This window comes from Pinus tabuliformis, chromosome 2_1 (assembly GCF_031772625.1).
Source record: "Pinus tabuliformis cultivar Carrire ecotype Pingquan chromosome 2_1, CPIR1, whole genome shotgun sequence".
In the NCBI taxonomy this organism is placed as follows: domain Eukaryota; kingdom Viridiplantae; phylum Streptophyta; class Pinopsida; order Pinales; family Pinaceae; genus Pinus; species Pinus tabuliformis.
In genome coordinates this window covers 584,703,074-584,723,701 of record NC_142299.1, presented here as the reverse complement: position 1 = coordinate 584,723,701, position 20,628 = coordinate 584,703,074, and positions in this window count along the sequence as shown.

Sequence of the window (20,628 nt, the reverse complement as noted above, 5' to 3'; positions counted from 1 at the left end):
ATTTGTTTACAATTTGCAAAAATCAAAACATAGGACCATGTCTCTTGATCTAATTCGAACAATATTTTTGAAGGGCATTCGAGAGGAATACTTATATGATCTTAATTTGAGGGGCAAAGGTGATATTTCCACTTTACCTTTCGAAGAAATTTCTGATTTATGTGAAAAGTATTCAAGGAGCAAAGCCAGATATGGAAAAAGAGCTCTATCATCTAAAGCCACAAAATCTGCTTCAGCAAGTGTCACAAGGGCTGAAATAGGAAACTTGTTAGAAGAATTCAAAACAGATCTATTAAGTACCTTAGGAACTCAAATTGACACTCTGAAAGCCAAGAAAAGACAAGAAGAGGAAGATCAAATAATGGTTGTCTTTTGTCCAAAATTCCAGAAGAAACATGCCTTGAAAGACTGCCCATTAGAAAAAATTCAAGTTTGCGCCTTTTGTACTGAAAATCATGATATATTTCATTGCTCTAAAGTCAAGATTTTGCAGAATTGTAATGTGGAAGCAGCTAACACAGATATGGAGAATGTGTATTTCATGGGCGCTAAGAGACCATGGCAACCTAGACCTCCCCCTCCAGGTATGTTTCCAAACCAAAATTTGCAATTTCCTGCACAAGATCAGATGTATGCTCAGAATTCTTGGAATGTGCCCATGCCATGGCAACACCAAAATTACCCACAGCAACAATGGAGACCATTTCAGCAGTACTCTCAACAATATCAACCATATCCTCAACCATACCAACAGTATTCTCAACCATATCAACAGTATCATCAGCCACATTCGCAATATCCTCAAACATATCAGCAATATCCTCAGCAGCAAGTTGTTTATCAACCCCAAAAAGCTCAACAACCATTACCTGCTCCTCCACCAATAAATCCACCTCACTTACAACTCCCATCTAACCAACAACCTCCTAGACCCACTCAGATTCCTGCTCAGCCTGTACCAAATCCAAATAACAGAGCAGAGAGACCAGCTTACGATGTACATGAGGGACCATCATATCCCACATTACCTTTACAAAATATCAATTTGAGGTCTGGTAAGGTACTTCAAAAAAACCTCCAATAGCTAAAAAACAAGAAGAAAACGAAGAAAATGAAAATGAAACTCCAACTCAAAGGAAACAAAATGATGACGTCAAAAATAAACAAATGCAACCGTTGCATCCACCACCTTTTCCAGAACAATTGGTCCAAGCAAAACTTCCCATGTCTATACCACAGTTTGATGTTTAGATGAGCTAAAGAATGTCTATATAAAAATTCCACTATTGTAAGCCATAAAAGACATTCCCATATATACTAAAGCAATCAAAGAACTGTGCCTCAAGAATCCTACTAGGAAAAGAATTGATCCACAAACTATTCATGTTATTGGACATTTAGCTGGCCTTATGACAAACACCATTTCAATGGAAAAGTATGTTGATCCTGGTATTCCCAAAGTCACTACAATCATTAACAACATACATATTCCAAACACCTTAATTGACCTTGGGGCCGCAATAAATGTGATGACTCTTGAAACAATGAAGACATTGCAGCTCACAAACTTGCAGCACACAACAATTGTTCTAGAACTAGCTGATAGGTCTAAAGTGATTCCTGAAGGGATTTTGGAGGACATAATTGTTTCATTGGACTCTTGGGAGTATCCAGTGGAATTTTTAGTTCTTCAGCCAAAATCTAATTTAGGAGGACACCCCATCATCCTTGGTAGACCATGGTTAGCAACTGTTGATGCATTCATAGGATGTAGATCGGGTAATATGATTATCTCACGAGGAACTGAAAGGAAACAACTCACTCTTTACCCATCAGCACAATCACCAGCAGTAGCACACAATTTATGGCTTGATGATAAATACAATGATAAGGAAGAAGTTCAATCTGTTTTCAGCATCAATCAAATCTATGATTTTCAAGAACATAATAATGATGATTTGGTAGAATTGTTCCTTTCTCAACCTGATATTTCTGAAGAATTAAGAAATGACCAATACCACGATGCAAATGAACTTTTGGCACAGAATTTTCAGGAAACATGTACCATTCATTCTTTGCAAACAACATTTCAAAACATTTTTCCCATTCAATCTATCACAAACACACAGAGCAATACCATAGAGATTAGTCCAGGAAAAACTTTGAATATTAGCACTCACCTAGACTCATCTCAGGAGGAAAAATTGATTCAATTATTGAGAAAATATCATAAAGCATTTGCTTGGGATTACACCGATATGCACGGAATTCACCCTAAAACATGTACTCACCATATTTACACGAATAGTAATATCAAACCAGTGAGGCAACCGCAGAGAAGAATGAATCCCATGCTTTAGGATGTTGTTAGAGATGAATTACAAAAACTATTGAAAGTCAATTTTATTTATCCTATCTCTGACAGTTAGTGGGTATCCCCATTGGTAGTAGTGCCCAAGAAAAATGGCAAGTGGAGAATTTGTGTTGATTACAGACAATTGAATAAAGCAACCCTCAAATATTATTTCCCGCTACCATTTATCGACCAAGTGCTAGACACATTAGCTGGGAAATCATCATTCTCTTTTCTTGATGGTTTCAGTGGCTATAACCAGATCAGGATAGCCTTAGAGTACCAGGACAAAACCATTTTTACTTGTCCCTGGGGCACTTATGCCTATAATGTTTTACCATTTGGACTTTGCAATGCTCCAGCTACATTTCAGAGAGCTGTATTAGCTATTTTTGCTGATTTAGTTCATGACTGTGTTGAAGTTTACATGGATGATTTTTCAGTGTATGGTAATTCATTTGAGCATTCATTAGAAAATCTTGAAATTTTTTTGAAGAGATGTATTGAAGCTAATCTATCCCTGAGCAATGAAAAGTGTTTTATGATGTTAAATGAAGGGATAGTATTAGGTCACTATATTTCTTCTCAAGGCATTAAAGTTGATCCATCAAAAATCCAAATCATTGTCAATTTTCCAATTCCGAAGACTCAAAAAGAGGTAAGAAGTTTTCTTGGGTATGCAAGCTATTACAGAAGGTTTATTGAACATTTTAGTAAAATAGCTTCACCTCTGTTTAAGCTTCTAGCAAAAGATACACCTTTCAACTGGAATGAGAATTGTCAGAAAGCTTTTGAAACACTCAAAGAAAAGTTATCAACCACACCAGTCTTAAAAGGACCTAACTAGACCCTACCATTTCACATCTTTACAGATGCATTTGATACTGCAGTAGGTGCCTCATTAGGCCAAAAATAAGAGTCCTTCAATTATGCCATCTATTTCATTAGTAAAAATATAACACCTGCAGAATTAAACTACACAGTCACTGAAAAAGAAACGCTAGCAACCATACATGCTGTGAATAAATTTCGACATTATATAACTAGTTATGAGGTTTTTGTACATACTGACCACTCTGCCATTAAGTATTTAATGAATAAACCAATCACTAATGGCAGAGTTACCAGATGGCTGTTATTATTACAGGAATTTAATATTACAGTGTTAGATAGACCAGGTAAGGAGAATCAAGTGGCAGATTTTCTTTCTAGACTACAAAATTCAGGTGAGGTTGTTCCAGTTGAAGATTCTTTTCCAAATGAAAATTTATTTGCAATTTCAATAGTGAATCCTTGGTATGCTGACTTAGCCAACTATTTGTCAACAGGAAAAACACCTCCATATTTTACTCCAAAGGAAAAGAAGAGGTTGATCAAACAAAGTGCTAGATATTCATGGGTTAATGGAGATTTATTTTACACCGGTTATGATATGATTATTAGACGATGTGTAAGAAATGATGAAATAATTGATATTTTAAAATCTTTCCATGATGAACCGTGTGGTGGGCATTTTGCAGCCAAAAGAACAACATTCAAGATTCTCAGTCTTGGATACTATTGGCCATCTATTTTTAAGGATTCCAAGAAGTATGTGAAAAGTTGTGATAGCTGTCAAAGAATGGGCAGACCAACAGCTACAGATGAAATGCCACTTCAGCCTCAAGTACATTTAGAGCCATTTGAAAAATGGGCTCTAGATTTTATAGGACCCATCAATCCAACTTCAAAAGGTAAAAAGTACATCCTAGTATGTACTGATTACGTGACAAAATGGGCTGAAGCCAAAGCACTAGTTCGGACAACTGAACAAACAGTGGTAAACTTCCTTTTTGAAGAAATTTTTGTAAGGTATGGAGTACCAAGGGAGATAGTGACAGATCAAGGTACTCAATTTACCTCAAAGCTGGTCAAAGACATCACAGAAAAATATAAAATCAAGCACAGGAAAAGTACACCTTACCATCCACAAGCCAATGGCCAGGTGGAATCTACAAATAAAACATTGGAAGGAATTATCACTAAGACAATAGCAATGGACAGAAAGAATTGGGAAGAGAAGCTCAAAGATGCACTCTGGGCTTACAGAATCACGTGGAAAACCACTACAGGATTTACACCATATCAGTTGGTGTATGGAAAAGAGGTACTACTTCCTATTGAATTTCAAATACATACTTATAAGATGGCTGCAGATTTACGAATTGATCTCAATGAAGCCCAACAAGAGAGAATTTGGCAATTGAACCAGTTAGATGAAATGAGGCAGCAAGCAGAGGAGACAACAATCCTAATGTAGAAACAAAGGAAGCAGTGGCATGATGCACACATTAAAAGGAAACAGTTCAAAGAAGGAGACTTGGCTTTACTCTTTGACTCTAAATTCAGCGATCATAAAGCCAAATTTACCACACATTGGATGGGCCCATATGAAATAGTTCAAGTATATGAAAATGGATCAATCAAGATTACTACCATTGATGGAGAAGGCAACACCTTTCTTGTCAATGGCCATCGGTTGAAACTCTATCATAAGCCCATCAGAAAGGAGGATTTTATTCACACTGTATCTCATCAAAGGGAGGTTGAGATATTTCAGCCTTCAGCTGTGATATCTCTACCTTAATTCATTCAACTTCATTTAAAATATATATATAAAAAAAATAATAATAATAATAATAATAATGGTTTAGATGTGAAAACCAGACTCTGGCACACTCTAACCCAGAATTCTTACTAGAAAACCAATCATTTGGCTAGTAAGAATTCCTTGTTCTACTTGTTTCCTGTTTTTCATCCATTCAATAATGACTTGAGGACAAGTCAAAGCTTTAGTGGGGGAGAAGAATCAGCAAGAATCAGCATTTTGTTTTCCCTATCTCATCTCCTCATTTTTATATCTTCAAGGAATTTGTTTCAGTAATTTAGTATTTCAATAAAAGAGTTGTTTTTGTTCTAATCAGAGGGACCTGTTCAAGCAATATGCAGTGGGACCTGTTCAGAAGACTATGTTACCAATACCAATATTAGATGGACCTGTTCAACAAATATCAGAGGGACCTGTTAAAGACTGCATTCAAGATACATCGGGCTACTTCAACAAAGTTTTCAAAAGTTGCTTATCATCAAGGCTACATCAACAACAAGGATAAAAGAAGCTGCACAAACATAGTTCTTTAGAGTTCTTCAGATTTTAAAGGGACTTGTTATATTCAATTTCATTTCAAAGGGACCTGTTTTGGACAGTGAAGACCAGTCATATTTGGACAGTGAAGATCAGTCCTACCTGTGCACGCCAAATCAACCATTGTCAACCAACAAGTGTAATGTATTGGTGAAATTTTTATTTTTAACATTTAAAATTCTTGAATTATTTTAGTGTTAAAAATGATGATTATGATTGCTTGTTATCAATTTCAAAAACCCCTATACCCATCACCCTTGTAACATTCCTAACTACTCAACTCTGCTATCACTCTGCTATCATTTCCCATCACACTTTAGCCTATTGCCATATTCCTACTACGATTTTCAAACCTTTTCCTACACCACTCTTCAAACCTTGTCATCAATCCATCATTTTTCAATCGGCCAAGTACCAACACGTAGTGGATAAGTCGTTCCATTGGAAAGACAAGTGGTAAATCATTGGAAAGACAAGTGTTAAATGATTTCGTTCATTTTGAATGTGGGAGTTATAAAACAGTCTTTTGACCCAAGTCGGCTCATGAAACATATATCTGTTATCATCACTACAACACTCTTTATATGTATATGGTGTTCTCATGATTGTACCTATGCAAATCAGTACCGCTCCTCTGTCTTTATGATGTGAATGCGCCTTCAACTCTGCATTATCATTATAGCAATTGGGTGAAGGTCGGCTGTTAAGTTTTCACTTTATAAAACTCTCAGCTCATAAAGTGCGTTACCATGTGAGTGTTCAAACTCTGAGTTTTCAAAGAGGGCCGAGACAGCAGGCGCTACAAAGGGAGAGCATAGCAAACAGGCTTACCACGAGTTTCTACCGCTGCCCAAGCAATTAAAGAAGGAAACCCTGAGAATCGAGGGCGTTACCAGGTCAGCTAAGTGGAACGCAGGAAAAGAGGTAACACATTGAAAAAACCTTGATTGAATTGTTAAGCATAAACAAAAGGGTTAGAACAGAGATTTTTTTTTTTTTTTTTTTTTTTAATGACCAATAGAGCAGAGCCTGAAACATTTGATAGTTCACAATATCATGATGACTGTGTCACGATTTTAAGGGAAAAACAATGGTTGTCTTTTCTAGAGAAATTCAATGGAAATAATGAAGAAGTTACAAAGAAATTTGCATTTTCCTTCAATGAAGAGAAAGCTTTAATAGGAAACTTCTCATTTAGAATTTCAGAGGATATCATAGCACAAACATTGGAAATCAATCCAGAAGGGGAAAAGTATTTCAAAACCAAACAGTTTAAGGAAAAATCATGGACTCAGTTATGTCTAGGTCAAGGGTTTCCTCTGTCAATTGGAAAAAGGGTGTTCCCAGAAGTTGGCTAATTCACCCTTGGGACGAAATGGTATACATTATTCAAAAATTTGTTACATGTGAAGGACGTTACAGTATAGTATACCTATATCACATCAAACTTCTGTTGCACTTAAAAGGTCAATGCACCATCAGTTTGCCCTACTTCCTCTTACAGAGTTTGACTAAAATGTCGAAGACCATTCAGAAACGAAAAGGTAATGAAGATAAGAGTTTGTGTCATTTTGGGTTGATCAAAATTCTAATTGAATTTGAGTTGCAGAGGAGAGGAAAAACATGGAAAGAATTTTTAATTGCCAATCAAATTAAAGAAGATGAACAGGAACAGCAGCAAGAACGCACAGAGTTTATGCTTGATATTGATGAAGAAATCCCTGAGCGTAAGTCAAGCAATGTTCCTCAACCCAGCAGTGGTGTAAGGACAAGAAGGATGAGGCAAGAAACTGCCAAGAAAATTGAACAAGACAAAATCTTCACTACTTATACGAGAAGATCAAGGAGAATACAAAAGAACCAAACACAAGATGATCAACTAGAGTCAAATGCAAATGCACCAATGAACATTGAAAGCAATACTAATTCACACCTAGAACAGGAAGTAGAAATGGAAATCAAGAGTAACAAGGAAGAAAGGAAAGAGCCAGTACCTACAAACAAGAAACAGAGAAGGTTAGAGAAACAAATTGAAGAGCTAAAAGAGGAATTGATGGAAGCAAACATGTTGGAGAAGGTCATAAAGAAGGAAAATGAAATGTTGAGAGCTCAGAGCAAGAAGATTCAACAAAAAAATGAGAAACTGAAGAAGTAAATCAAAGAACTTAAGATTGATCAAACTGAAACGTGAAAATGGGCGACAAAATGGTACACTCAGAAAAAAGCTCTCAAAGAAAAATATAAGAATCTGAAACATGAGTTCCAAGTTCAGAAGAATGCCCAAGTTCAGAAGAGTATAGATGTCTTGCTACAAGCGGCAGAGGCACAAGCAGGAACAGAATATAAAGGGAGCACATCAGGAGCACATCAGGATTAGCATGAGGACATGCTAAATCATTGAGCTTGGGGGAGATGTTGGTACTATTTTATTGCCATACTTTTCTTCTAAAAATCCATCATTTATCTATCATTTTCCTTCATAAACCCCTCATAGTCCATTGAAATTGATTAATGAAGCATTATAATTGTTATTTTATATTAAATTTAATTTATGGATTTTTATGTTAAAAATTAGAAATTTTCAACAAAATTATGGGACGTCATGACTTCCTCTAATTGGTTTATGTTGTGACAAGTGGCATGGCAGGAAAATCAAAACAGAGGATAGGGGCGTGATCATGGATGTACATACATGGTGAAAGATCTATTCAGCATCGCATCTGGAGCTCCTGGATACATGGTCAATGCTGGTCAAACCCAGCCTTTTTGGTCATAAAAGCAGCAAAAAGCCAAAGTTACCTAAACTGATTTCGTTTTGTTTTAGAAATCAGTTAAGATTAGAAAAAAAACAAAAATCGCCTTTTTTACTGTAAAAGCAGAAACATATGCGTGATAATGTATGTACATTTGATTGTAAACCTTAAGGAATGTTAGTGAATGAAGGATAATAGACATTGAGCAGACTTAAGACTGTGTATTGTATTGTTACCAGAACTCTGTTCTTGCATGTAATTGATTTCCAGACTTTAATCACAGGCAGCATTTCATCATTCCAGTGTTTTATGTGTTAAAGGTTTCATCATCTGAAGTTTTCTAAGTGTACCATCAACGCGTGGATGGGCCCTACGTGGGGACTGGTATACTTTCATTTCATTTTCATAGCATTTAGACTTCAAATCTGAATAGCGTTTGATGCCATTTCTTTGCTTGTGAATTAATTAATTCGATTAGAAGTTCTTACGAGTGTTATTGTATGATTCATGGTGATAGCTTGAAACTTCAATTGCTAAATTATTGAACAAGATCTTGTAAAAGATTTAATTGAGCACTGTATTTCGAAGTATCTCTATTTTCATGCATTTGAGTTATAGTATGCTTAAAAGAGTCTTTAGTTTTCATGAATTTGATTGTTAGGATGCTTAGTGTGTTACCGAGAAAGAGTTTTTGTGAATGATATCCTTGTAAGAGGATTGAAAACTAAGACTAGTAACACGCTGTGTTTTTAGAACAGTTAATTAAATTAGATGATCTGAGTGTTTAAAGTGTGAAAGGAAACATATTCCAATCTCTTGTAAAAGAGTGTTGTAGCCTGTCACAGTGGACACTTATCTAGGTAGATGAGATCCTTTTAGGTCTATAGTTTGTAGACACATGCCTCTAAGTTTACCTACCTTGGTTGACATTAAATTTAGTCTAATCTAGACCCCTGGATTGGTCACTACAGCAAGTGCAATTGGTAGCCTGATGTATGCGATGGTATATACTAGACCAAACATTGCACATGCAGTGGGAGTATTGAGCAGGTTTATGTCAAAACCAGGGAAGTAGCATTAGACAGCAGTGAGTGGGTTTTCAGGTATTTGCGTGGCACTAGTGATTATGGTTTGTGCTATCAAGGAAGACCAGGATTGGACAGAGTTTTAGATATTCGTGGCTTTATTGATGCAGACTGAGCTGGAGATCTGGATCAGAGAAGATCTACAGGTGGGTATGTGTTTAACCTATTTGGAGGTGCAGTTAGTTGGATGAGTAAGAAAAAGTCTGTAGTGGCACTATCAACTACAAAGGCAAAATACATGGCAGCCATTTATGCAAGCAAGGAAGCAGTTAGGTTGCAGAGATTGTGTTCAAGTATGGGGTTAGTATAGTGAGCTATAAGGATAGACTGTGACAGCCAAAGTGCAATTTTCTTGGCAAAGAACCCTCCTTACCATTCAAAGACAAAGCACATTGATGTTCAGTATCACTTTGTGAGGGATATGATAGAAGACAAAATGGTGTTGCTGGTAAAGGTGGACACTTTAAAGAATACTATAGATGCATTGACAAAATCTGTGAGCTCTGAGAAGTTCTCTTGGTGTAGAGAAACAATGGGCGTTGCAGGGCTGGATAAATGACTAAGCTCTCCTATGGCCCCCTATGGAAAGAAAACAACAAGTGGGAGAATGTTGGGTTGTGTTATATTCTTTCCACGACTAGCCCACCTAGTCAACTAGGGGGTTAGAGGGGGTGCGGAGCCCCCTCTTCGTTGTGCTGATTGTGCAGCGGGGGGATCATAGGGGGTTTTAGGTGGGCGAGTAGCCCCCCTCTACGAGGTCCGGGGCAATGCCCCAGGGAATTTTTTTTTTGAACCTATATTAGGTGGGGCAAACCTACCTATGGTTTTGTACATGGTTTTGGGCATGATGGTTTTCGATCCATGGTATTGGATGCTTCATCATGTATATATATGTGTTGTAACATTGAAAGGAACATAATGAAAAATCAAGCTGGTAGTCCCGGTTTTGGGATCCAGGGGAAAATCTCTGTGTGTATGTGTTTTATGTGTTATGCTCTCACTATTGTTTATTTTCTGTGTTTTAGAGTTCGTATGCAGGTAATTTCTGTACGGGGTTAAAACCTACAGGATCATTGAATTTGGGTGGTTTAGTAAGATCAACAAGTAAATATGCATTGCTTTCCTCTGATGTGTCAATGAAAACATTACTAATGCCACTCATATGATCAGATTTAATATTTAGCATATCATATTCTTGATGGATAGAGAATTCAGATGAGTAAATTGGAAATATCCCTTGAACATTTAGAGTTGTAACATCTTCCCCCTAACCTATAAAATATTTACAATTAAACACATGGTGATCAATAGACTCAAAATATTCATCATTTGATCGTGAAACCACACTATACCTAGTTGCAATCAAGACCAACATGATGAGGGTCGAAGAGACTAGGAGAAAATGTTGGTATAACAAACTTATCAAACACATCCAGGTACAATGAATAGTGTTCTAAATATGAGGAAAGAAGAAAATACTTAGGAGGAAAGAATCCAGTTGTAATTGAATCTGATTCGACTTGTAAAAACAATAGATCAATATGCATGTTATGCTCTATGAGGTTATTTTAACATCCACTGTCACTCCAAATAGTGCCTTGGACGTGGCATGGATGTGAATGTAAGATAATATCATGAGAAAGTTGAAGATCAATTGAATCAACATAATTTTCATCAACATAATGATCAAAGAAAGGAATTCTAATATGATACTCAACTTTATTTTATTCAACAGGGAATATTAAAGGTTCAAAGGCCTGACAACTTCCTTCTTTAGGTTTGATATTTAAAGATGTATGAATGAGAGAAATTTCAAGAGAATCTCGAACTAAAATATCACCGCAACCCACAATGGAGATTATAAATTATAACAAGTGTGTTCCGAATCAATTCCTTGCAATTCTAAGTCTTCTAAGGATGGAAATATATCATCCCATGCACTTGGGAAATCATCACCACATGTGTCAGTGGAGACATGGATGTCATGGTGATGGTTTTCTAAGGTCTCAACTAGAATGAAGGTTTTGGAATCACTAGACAGGTCATCAAGATCGTCAGATTCATAATCAGTCAAGAGTATAGGATCATCATTCTGAAAGAGGGAAGAAAGATGCAACATATCTTCACCACTTTTCACCTTGTATATGATCATTTCTTGGTACAGCAAGATGAACATCATTAACATTTAAAGTAGGTTGATCAAACAAACTAAGGAATAAGCAATCATGAGAGATGGATGGTAGGCGTTAAGGTTTACCCTTTAGGAAATCATACTTTCAATCAAATAAGATTCAAGATTTGAATTAAAAATATTGATGTGACTTTGAAAAACCAAAGGATCGGACTTCACCTCAGGATCCATATAGTTACTAAACTATTACAAGTTCTCCCCCATAGGATCTAGATCATGGAGCGTTGATGAGGGTGGAATATATGGATCATGAGTTTGATTTCTAGAGTTCCCAACTTCAAAATCATCACAAGGAGGAACCCAAATTGGTACTGAGAAAGGAGGAGGACAAGGAATAAAAGGAATAGTGTATTCCTCCTCATATATTTGAGGTGTCTCCTGATCAACATAGGTTGGAAGAGCATAATCATCCACGGGTTCATATTCAAAATATTTCAAGGTGAGTACAATCAAACTCTAAAATTTTCCATTGATGAAATATGATTCAACCACTCCCTTGGAAAATTCATATCAAAGGTTACGAAATTGATAAAGAAAATACTCTACAGATTCACCAAATTTCATTCTAAGCAAATCAATAATTTTACGTACATCCTAATAATCATACCTATCAAAGGATTGATGAAGCTCCATAGAGAGTTTTTCAAATGAATGAATGGAAGTAGCTGGTAAATTTTGACACCATTTCTTAAATCAACTTTCAAGAGTAAGGGCGAGTAATTTGCAAGCAACATCTTCACAATTTATTTCATGAAATTCACAAAATTCGAGACACAGAGATATATGTTCAACTATGAATGTTTCACCCTCGCCATCAAATTTCAATTGAGACAAGTCATCAATTAATTCCATGGGGACTTTATGATTTTATCTATTAGAAAAACATTATAGAATTATGATTTAGGAATAAGCCATTTAAGATAAGAGATTCAAAATAGACTCAATGGGCACAACTTGTCATTTTTCCCTCCTTCTAGCACCAAAATGTTGATGGTGCTAGGTGTCGCCAACATACAGGGGGTATCCCCGATGAGAGGTCCCAATTAGAAGCCACACTATTTGGTGTAGCAACCCCATCTAGAGTATAGGCCCAACCACCATAAATCAAAGGTTTGCCTTGGATTCAATGGGTAACATAAGAGATTATACACATCAAATTTGAAACAAACATGTAAGTTGACACTGTAAATCACACGTTTTCATTGCATAAAAGAAGACTTCCACGGGAGGGAAAGGGTGAGTGAACCTTTGGAAGGAAATTAATAGTAATATCCTAAGAGAGACACATGAGAGAAAAGAATGATTTGTTAATTAACCTGCAAATTAGTTCACAAGATAATAACAATTCATGAAAGAAAGTACAACACACATTCAATAAGATGAATACCAAAGCCCATGAAATAATTCATTTTCTTTAGTACATATGAATATAATATATACTGCAAACATCTAAAGAATAGTCACATAACAATCATGATACATGCAAGAAAGTGCATTGGCTCAAAGAGCTTATGATGATTAAGTGAAAGTTCTAAGCACGCAATTAAAATGGTGAGGCACTAGCTCCAATAGTGGAGCGTTAAGTCACTACTTGCTCCTCCAAAGAATGATAGAGGGGCCAAGTTTAGCTCTCAAAAGTCCAAGCCTCCAAAATCCCTTTGCTTGAGTTGTGGGGGTTTATTTATAACAAGAGGGATGACATTTCATCTCCCCTTATGACTTTTGATCTTCCCTCTTGACTCTTGAGCTTCCAAATGACCTTTGAACTTCTACATGACTCTTGGACTTTTCCTAGTGACTCTTTTGTCCACATGCGACTTTTAGACTTCCACGTATTTACATTTTCTCGTTTTTCTTGAAATAACATAATTAATTTTCCACATCATGTGGCTAAGTACATGGATACCATGGAATTTGTGATGTGACCTTGAGAGGCCATCATTTGACAATTATGACATGAGACTTTGTTGTGATGTATCCTTGCCAACTTCCTCTCTTTGCTACTATGTCTTGCATTCTTGATGATAGATCTAATATGTACTTCATCTTCACCCTCCAAAGGGTCTTGGATCAATGTTGGAACCCTCTGAGTCACGTTAGAGAAATTTTGAGGTCAAAAATGGGCCTCAAAAATAAAAATGTACAACAAAATCCAACTTTATAAGAACCAATAGGATTCAATATCATTTTGTCAACCATGGGGGATGATTCACATTTTTTGGAGTAAAATGGTAAAAACAAAAAAAAAACTACTTTTTCAACTCATATTTTTAACTTATCCCCTTATTATTTTACTCAAATTTCGAGTGGGAGCACTTTTTGGCTGCATAATTTAATTTTTCATCCAAGGAATACCTGCGTTACAAATTTTCGATGGACCCTACTATAAGAAAAATGTGAAATACATCAAAAAAGTGATTGCAATCACATTTTTTATGTATTTCACATTTTTCTTGTAGTAGGGTCCATTGAAAGTATGCAACATGGATACTCCTTGGATGAAAAATTAAATTCCGCATCTAACGAGTGCTCCCACTCGAAATTTGATTAAAATTGTAGGGAGATAAGTTGAAAAGGTAGTTCTTTTCTTTTTTCCCTCCAAAATTGATTAATACGTAATCTAATCTTATTTTATTATTTATACTATTATTTTTTCATATTCCTTATGAGGCCCATTTTAGACCTCAAAGTTTCTCTAATGTCATGAAATGTCATCATTTTGTCATGGTCCTAGATTTCTTCATGTCTTCATGATAGTTCTTCTTTGTGATCCTTCTCTGCAAGTGCTCCTTTGTTTATTATCCTTAACATCTTCCTTGAGTATCACATTTCCTTGTTGAGGTGGTACATCTACTAATGAAGTTCACTCATGACAAGGAAAAATGAGTATGGAAATAATCTACTCTACCCCTACCTTGCTCATGGAAGACATTGATTATAATGGGCATGTGTAAGAGTTAAGGGAGAGAAGATTTTTGGGAACTGCACAATTGAGCTCAACAGTGGTTGAGGGAAGGAATATAAATATGCAATGCACTATAAGGAGGGGTTATTCAGGGTCTAACGTAGTGAGCAAGTGCAAGAGATAAGGTTAATGAGCTTGCTAACTGAAAGTGCATAGTGCATAGGGCCCAAGGGAGAGGAAGGAAGTGATAGCATAGTTGATCTTCACAAGGAATGAGGGAAGGCCTCATTGTGCACTATAGATTCACAATGCACAGAGGGAGACAAGGCAAAAAAATGCATGGCGCAATGAGGGTTTCTAGTCAGCATATGTGTCAAGACTAAGCACTGCAACTGTGCAATGCACAGTGCCTGATAGGCAGACTCCAAGATTGCATAGCTGAGGGCTACAGTGGCTCAGAGGTGGACTTGTTTTCCACTATAAATTCACAATGTGTAGAGGGAGTCTCACTAGAAAAAATGACTATGAAAATGGTTGAGAGAAGCAGAAGAAATCCAAGTCACTTTGCCTAGGATATTTTCACTACACTGTGAAGAAAGGATGACCTTTTCATTTTGTAGTTTTCTATTGGAAGGGGATGGAAAATATCCTCGTTTTCAATTAGAAGTGCTCCAAGAAATATACAAGGCAAAGTTGATTAAGACTCAATGCAGCAAGTTGGTATAAGCAACAAGGGTAGTGACCATGCTTTGAAGGTTTTCAATGTGTAATGATAGGAGCTAACTTGAGAAAAGATCAGTGCCCAAGTCCAGAAGGTAAAGGTTTAATCAATGATGCTCATGAATAGGTCATGCTCATCACTTGGAGGTGGGTTTATTCCTTCATAACTAGCACTAGATTATAGGACCAAAAAGAGCTCCTGAATGGCTAAGTGTGGGACCATAAGAGTAAGAGAGGGAAAAGCATCCGAATGATACTCAAACACAAATCACACACATGAATTCCATCAATACAATCTAGGGGAGTGCACAAGACTCATTATCAACAATCACACCTTGAAACTACAACAAAGCGGAAATTATTTCAAGTGTAGCAGTTGAAACGTAGTATTACGACACTTAGAACACTAGTTGCAACAGAAGTGTCAAATGCAACCCGAAAGTGTGCTAAGATATAGGAATGTCTCTAGTGCATATTCTTATGATATATATGAGTATCTAATATGAAAGAGTGTGCTAGAGCTAGCTCTAGTGATGTGTAAAGGTATGACACATACAAGAGTGGAAATAGTTAAAAGTGGCACTTGCAACAATAAGAAAAAGTGAAAATGACACTTTCAAAGGCGAAAGAAAGTAAAAGCAACACATGCCAAAGAAAATATAAATTGAAAATGACACTTGTTAAAATGAAAGCAAGCCAAAACAATTAGCACAAAAGTGAAAGCAACACTTGCGAAAGCAAACTAGCACAAAAGTGAAAATTGAGAAAATTCACTGGAATAGTAGTAGAATTGCAACCAAAGTGAGAGGGACTGCCAAATGATATTGTGCACTGAATGCTGATATAAGTTACGCAGTTTACTATACTGAACATTTCTTAAGCATTTTTCCTATATATTGTGCAAGCCTTACATTCAAGAGTTGTGCAAAGCCTATCTAAGATTGTATAGATAGAAGTGCATTTATGTATTAATCAAGGACTGAGCATGCATGAGAAAGTGACTTTGACACTTAGAATCTGAGAAGAAGACTTTGGCACTTAGATAAACATCAACCGACCACGAAGTGACTATGATTCACATGGAACGACAAATCGTAAGATCCTCAATAGGCTCCAAAATTCAAGTGTAGGGAAATTTTTGGAGGGTGTTTTCTGCAACGTCAATAGGTTCAAATCTCACCTCTTGGGTAGGGGTTGAAAACATCTGATTTCTTCAAAAGTATGAGATACATCTATGGTATTTTTTTTTCATTTGTTTTTATGATGAGGTGCCTTGACTAATGTGGACCTCCACCAACCACCTTGTCTTTTTCATTGATAGACTTCACTTTTTAACTCATAGGCCCCACTTTGTGGGATCTATGACTTATATAAGCCTACAAACCACAAAACATACTTCACCTTTTAAATCACAAACCCATCTTTATGGGGTCTATAACTAATGTGGACCTACATCAGCCATAGAATTGATTTTTAACTCACAAACCTCTCTTTGTGGGGTCTATGAGTGAGTCACGAACCCTTGCTTCTATGTCTATGAGTAAAAGAGGAAATAAATAATAGGTGGACATTGTAAATAAAAAGGAAAGAAATTTTAACTCACAAGCCCCTTTTTTTGGGTCTATTAATAACATATACCTCCACTAACCGTAGACTCCTCTTTGTGGGGCTTGTGAGTAAAAAATGCAAGTAGTAGTAGGTCATTAACAGAGGTCTACATCATTGAAAGCACTGCATCATAAAAACATATGAAAAATGGATAATAGATGCAATGAAACATAGTCCTTGCCTCTACTACTATCACTAATTAATGAAATCAAAATTCTACACAGTAAAAGCAAAATTATCTCCATACAAAACTCTCTCCACAAAGCTCTCGACATGGTGAAAACTTTCCACATAAAGCTCTCCACGATGAAATGGCACTTCTACAACTAGATATGTCGTTTTGTTTGTGTTGGATGAAAAACTCCGCACAAGCAAAGTTCTACACAAGTCCAACAAATATTTCCGTGAAATCTATTTAAGCCTATTGAAACTCCTAGCTCCTATGATGCAGAGGTGGTTGGCCTATATTTCTACACGACAATTGCTTCACACACTATCCCAAGAAAATCATTTCACGACATATTCGTTAACATTATACTATTAATAGACAAATATGAACATTATATTATTGATAAACATGAACATTAGACGTGTTATAGTCTTGAATTTTAATGGACTTGAATTTGAATGGAGCTTCCCATTGTGTTGAGGAAACTTGCCTCCGCACAATGAGAGGAAACTTTCCTCCGTAGAACACAAGGAACTTGTCACCATATCAGACAAAACAACTAGGGGATATATATTTTGTCATATATATTGAATTGCATTCCCAATGAAACCTTGTTGATTATTAAAAATTTCATTAATTTAATATATAATATACTATTAGATCTGTTTCCACTGACAATTGGACACAACCGCCATGGATTAAGCCAATAATAACGTTAGGAACCTTGTTCGCAGGGTCCATCACCATGGAACTTTGTCATAAACACAATGTGAATCAAATTTCCCACCTTGGAATTAGAAAACAAAATTTAACACCTTTATTATTACGGTGTGTTTATCAAGTTTTTTGAAGAGGTACAAGTAGTGTGTGGAGCTTTGCTCGTGTAGAGATTTCCACACAGTGAAATCTCCACACAAGTTATTGATGGTGTTTATTGAACACATATCGAATGGACAACAAGTTACTTTGATCCCACTCAGGCATGTACGGTAGGCTAGGGTTTGATAGATTAAGGCTGAGGCTTTGTTTATCCTATGTAGTAGTCTCTGCTCAGAGTAAACTATGAATTAAATAGCCATAGTGAGCAGATGAACCAGTGGCATAAGCAGAGGATGCATATACAAGTGGGTACATCCACAACTATGCAGGGAGTCCCACTAGGTAAATTCAAATGGGATTTGATTGGTGAGATGTTAGACTTTTGGGGATGTCAAAGAAGGGGCACTCCCCATGAATTTTTTCACAGTCAGATAGAAAATATGGCAATGTGTTCTCCACTTCACTTGTTTACCACCCAATTGTCGCATTTTTCAGCCCTAAAGGCCACCACTTCCTATTCACCAACAAGAACAAATTGGTGGTATTTTCATGGCCCAAGTTTGTGTCAAAGAGATTGAGAATAATGTTGATGATGTTCCTGAGACTGGAGGGCCTTTAGAAATTTGTGGGGAAAGTATATTCACTCACAAAATGTCAAATGGTGGAGTAATGGATTGGTAAAGGCGAGTTCATAGTTTTTCCTTTGATAAAACATTATGCCTTCACTCTAGCTTGTGACTTGTTTGCTAGCATAATCAATCTTGACAACATAGCAAGGTTGTCGAATTATTTTAAGGTGTTGCAGAAAGGAAAACTACAAATTTCCATAGATCTACCTAGTACACGACATAATAAATAAAAAGAATGCATCTAATTCCATTCACAAACACCTTGATGATGTTCTTTGGAAGAGGAGAATTGAGTTATAGGAGGGAAAGGTTTCTCCCATCACATTAAACACATAGCTTAGCACCAGATGCCACAAATTTGAAGTGATTACATGGAGTGGGCTAGGAAGATCTGCCTAGGGGACTATAGAGCTTCCAATGTTCGAAGTACACCTAAGTAAGGTAGATTTATATTATTTTAGTGTTATTTATATGTACCTGCACTACTTGAAACATTCGTGGGAAATTTCATAATCCATTCCAGAACCTATAGATCCCTTTGTAGGTTAATAGTGATGACTACAACATAGTTAGTGTCACAGTTGGAAGAGTTAGATATAGAGGTGGTTGTAGTTGACTTTTTTTGATCTAGTCCTTGTTTATTAAATTGATTCAGTTTATTTATAAATAGTTTACCACGTTAATCCACTAATGGAAGAACAAGATGAAGCAACACCATTAATAGATAATTGACCTGGAATCAAAAGTTGACCAAGAAAAAGTGGAATGCACCTAGAGCAAAGTAATAAGCAATAGATTTGGTAGGAAAGGCATCACCCGTAGCCAAGGTCGTAGTGAGCAACCGAGGATGGATCGATAATAAAGTCTTTGGCGTATGGGCGATGGCTAAGCTTCATTCTATGGTAGTTCAAGCTACCACCCATTTCAACATCATCTTGCTTGGTTCCAAACCCATAAGAGGTTATATCCCCAGTGTATCGACACTAAGTAGTTATAGCAGATCCATTTAGAGACTGAGACCTCGTAGTGAGGGGCACAAAGGCAGTTTGAGATTATCTAGTTCTATATTAAGAACGAGTAATTTATCCCACGAAAGAAATGGGTTCTAGTGTTTGCTTTATTGTGAGTGAAACTAGGATTAGATCCTCTTTGGTGAGGTAAACCACCTTTCTTCCCAGTGTATATACATCCTTTGTTTATACCATTGGTTCATTTGCTCACTATGGCTATTCAATTCAACTTTAACTAGGAGCAGAGACTACTGCATAAGATAAAAAAAGCCTCGATAATTATCTATCAAACCCTAGCCTATGTACGTGCCCAAGTGGGATCAAAGTAATTTGTCATTTGTTCACATTTTGTTCAATAAATAACTTGTGTGGAGCTTTGCCTATGTGAAAAGCTTCACACACTGCTTGTCCCTCTTCAACAAACTTGATAAACATGATAATAATAAAGGTATATATTATTATATACTGCCACATCGGACAACACTACTAGTTGATAAGCATTTTTTCCTATATACTAAATTGTGTTCCCAATGCACCCTTTTTGACAATGTGAATGAAATTTCCCACCTCGAAATTGAAAAACAAAATTTAATACATTTATTATTACTGTGTTTATCAAGTTTGTTGAAGAGGGACAAGTTGTGTGTGGAGCTTTGCTTGTGCAGGAGTTATGGACACAATTAACGTAGATCCAATAGTAATAGTAATATTAATGGAGACCCTTTTTAATAAGAACACATAGCGAATTTTAGGGTTCTCATTTTCAAGGCTTGAACACTCTCCATATAATTAGGGTATGTTGGCGATGGCGACTTCAAATCATATTTCAAGTTTTTGAATTGGGTAGTGATAGTGATACTAGTCGAAAAATATTATGAAAGAAAAATAAATGGTTAGAAAAGTAGCCAAAATGGTGAACTTCTCGCAGAAGGTTGGCAAAGTTTTAGATACTTAAATATTATAAACTATTCGCATGAAACCCAATGATAAAGAGTTAATAAATATTCAAATTTCAAGAAGCACATGTTAAATGTATGGATTGAACAATGCCTCAAGTATAGAGAAATTTAAATTTGAAAATAAAGAACAATAGAAAAACATTTTCCATTTGCATTAAAGCTATTATTCATAATTGATCAGATTTATGAACCATAGGAACCATTTGGTAAGGAAGAAATGAACCATCCACATAAATTTGTTTT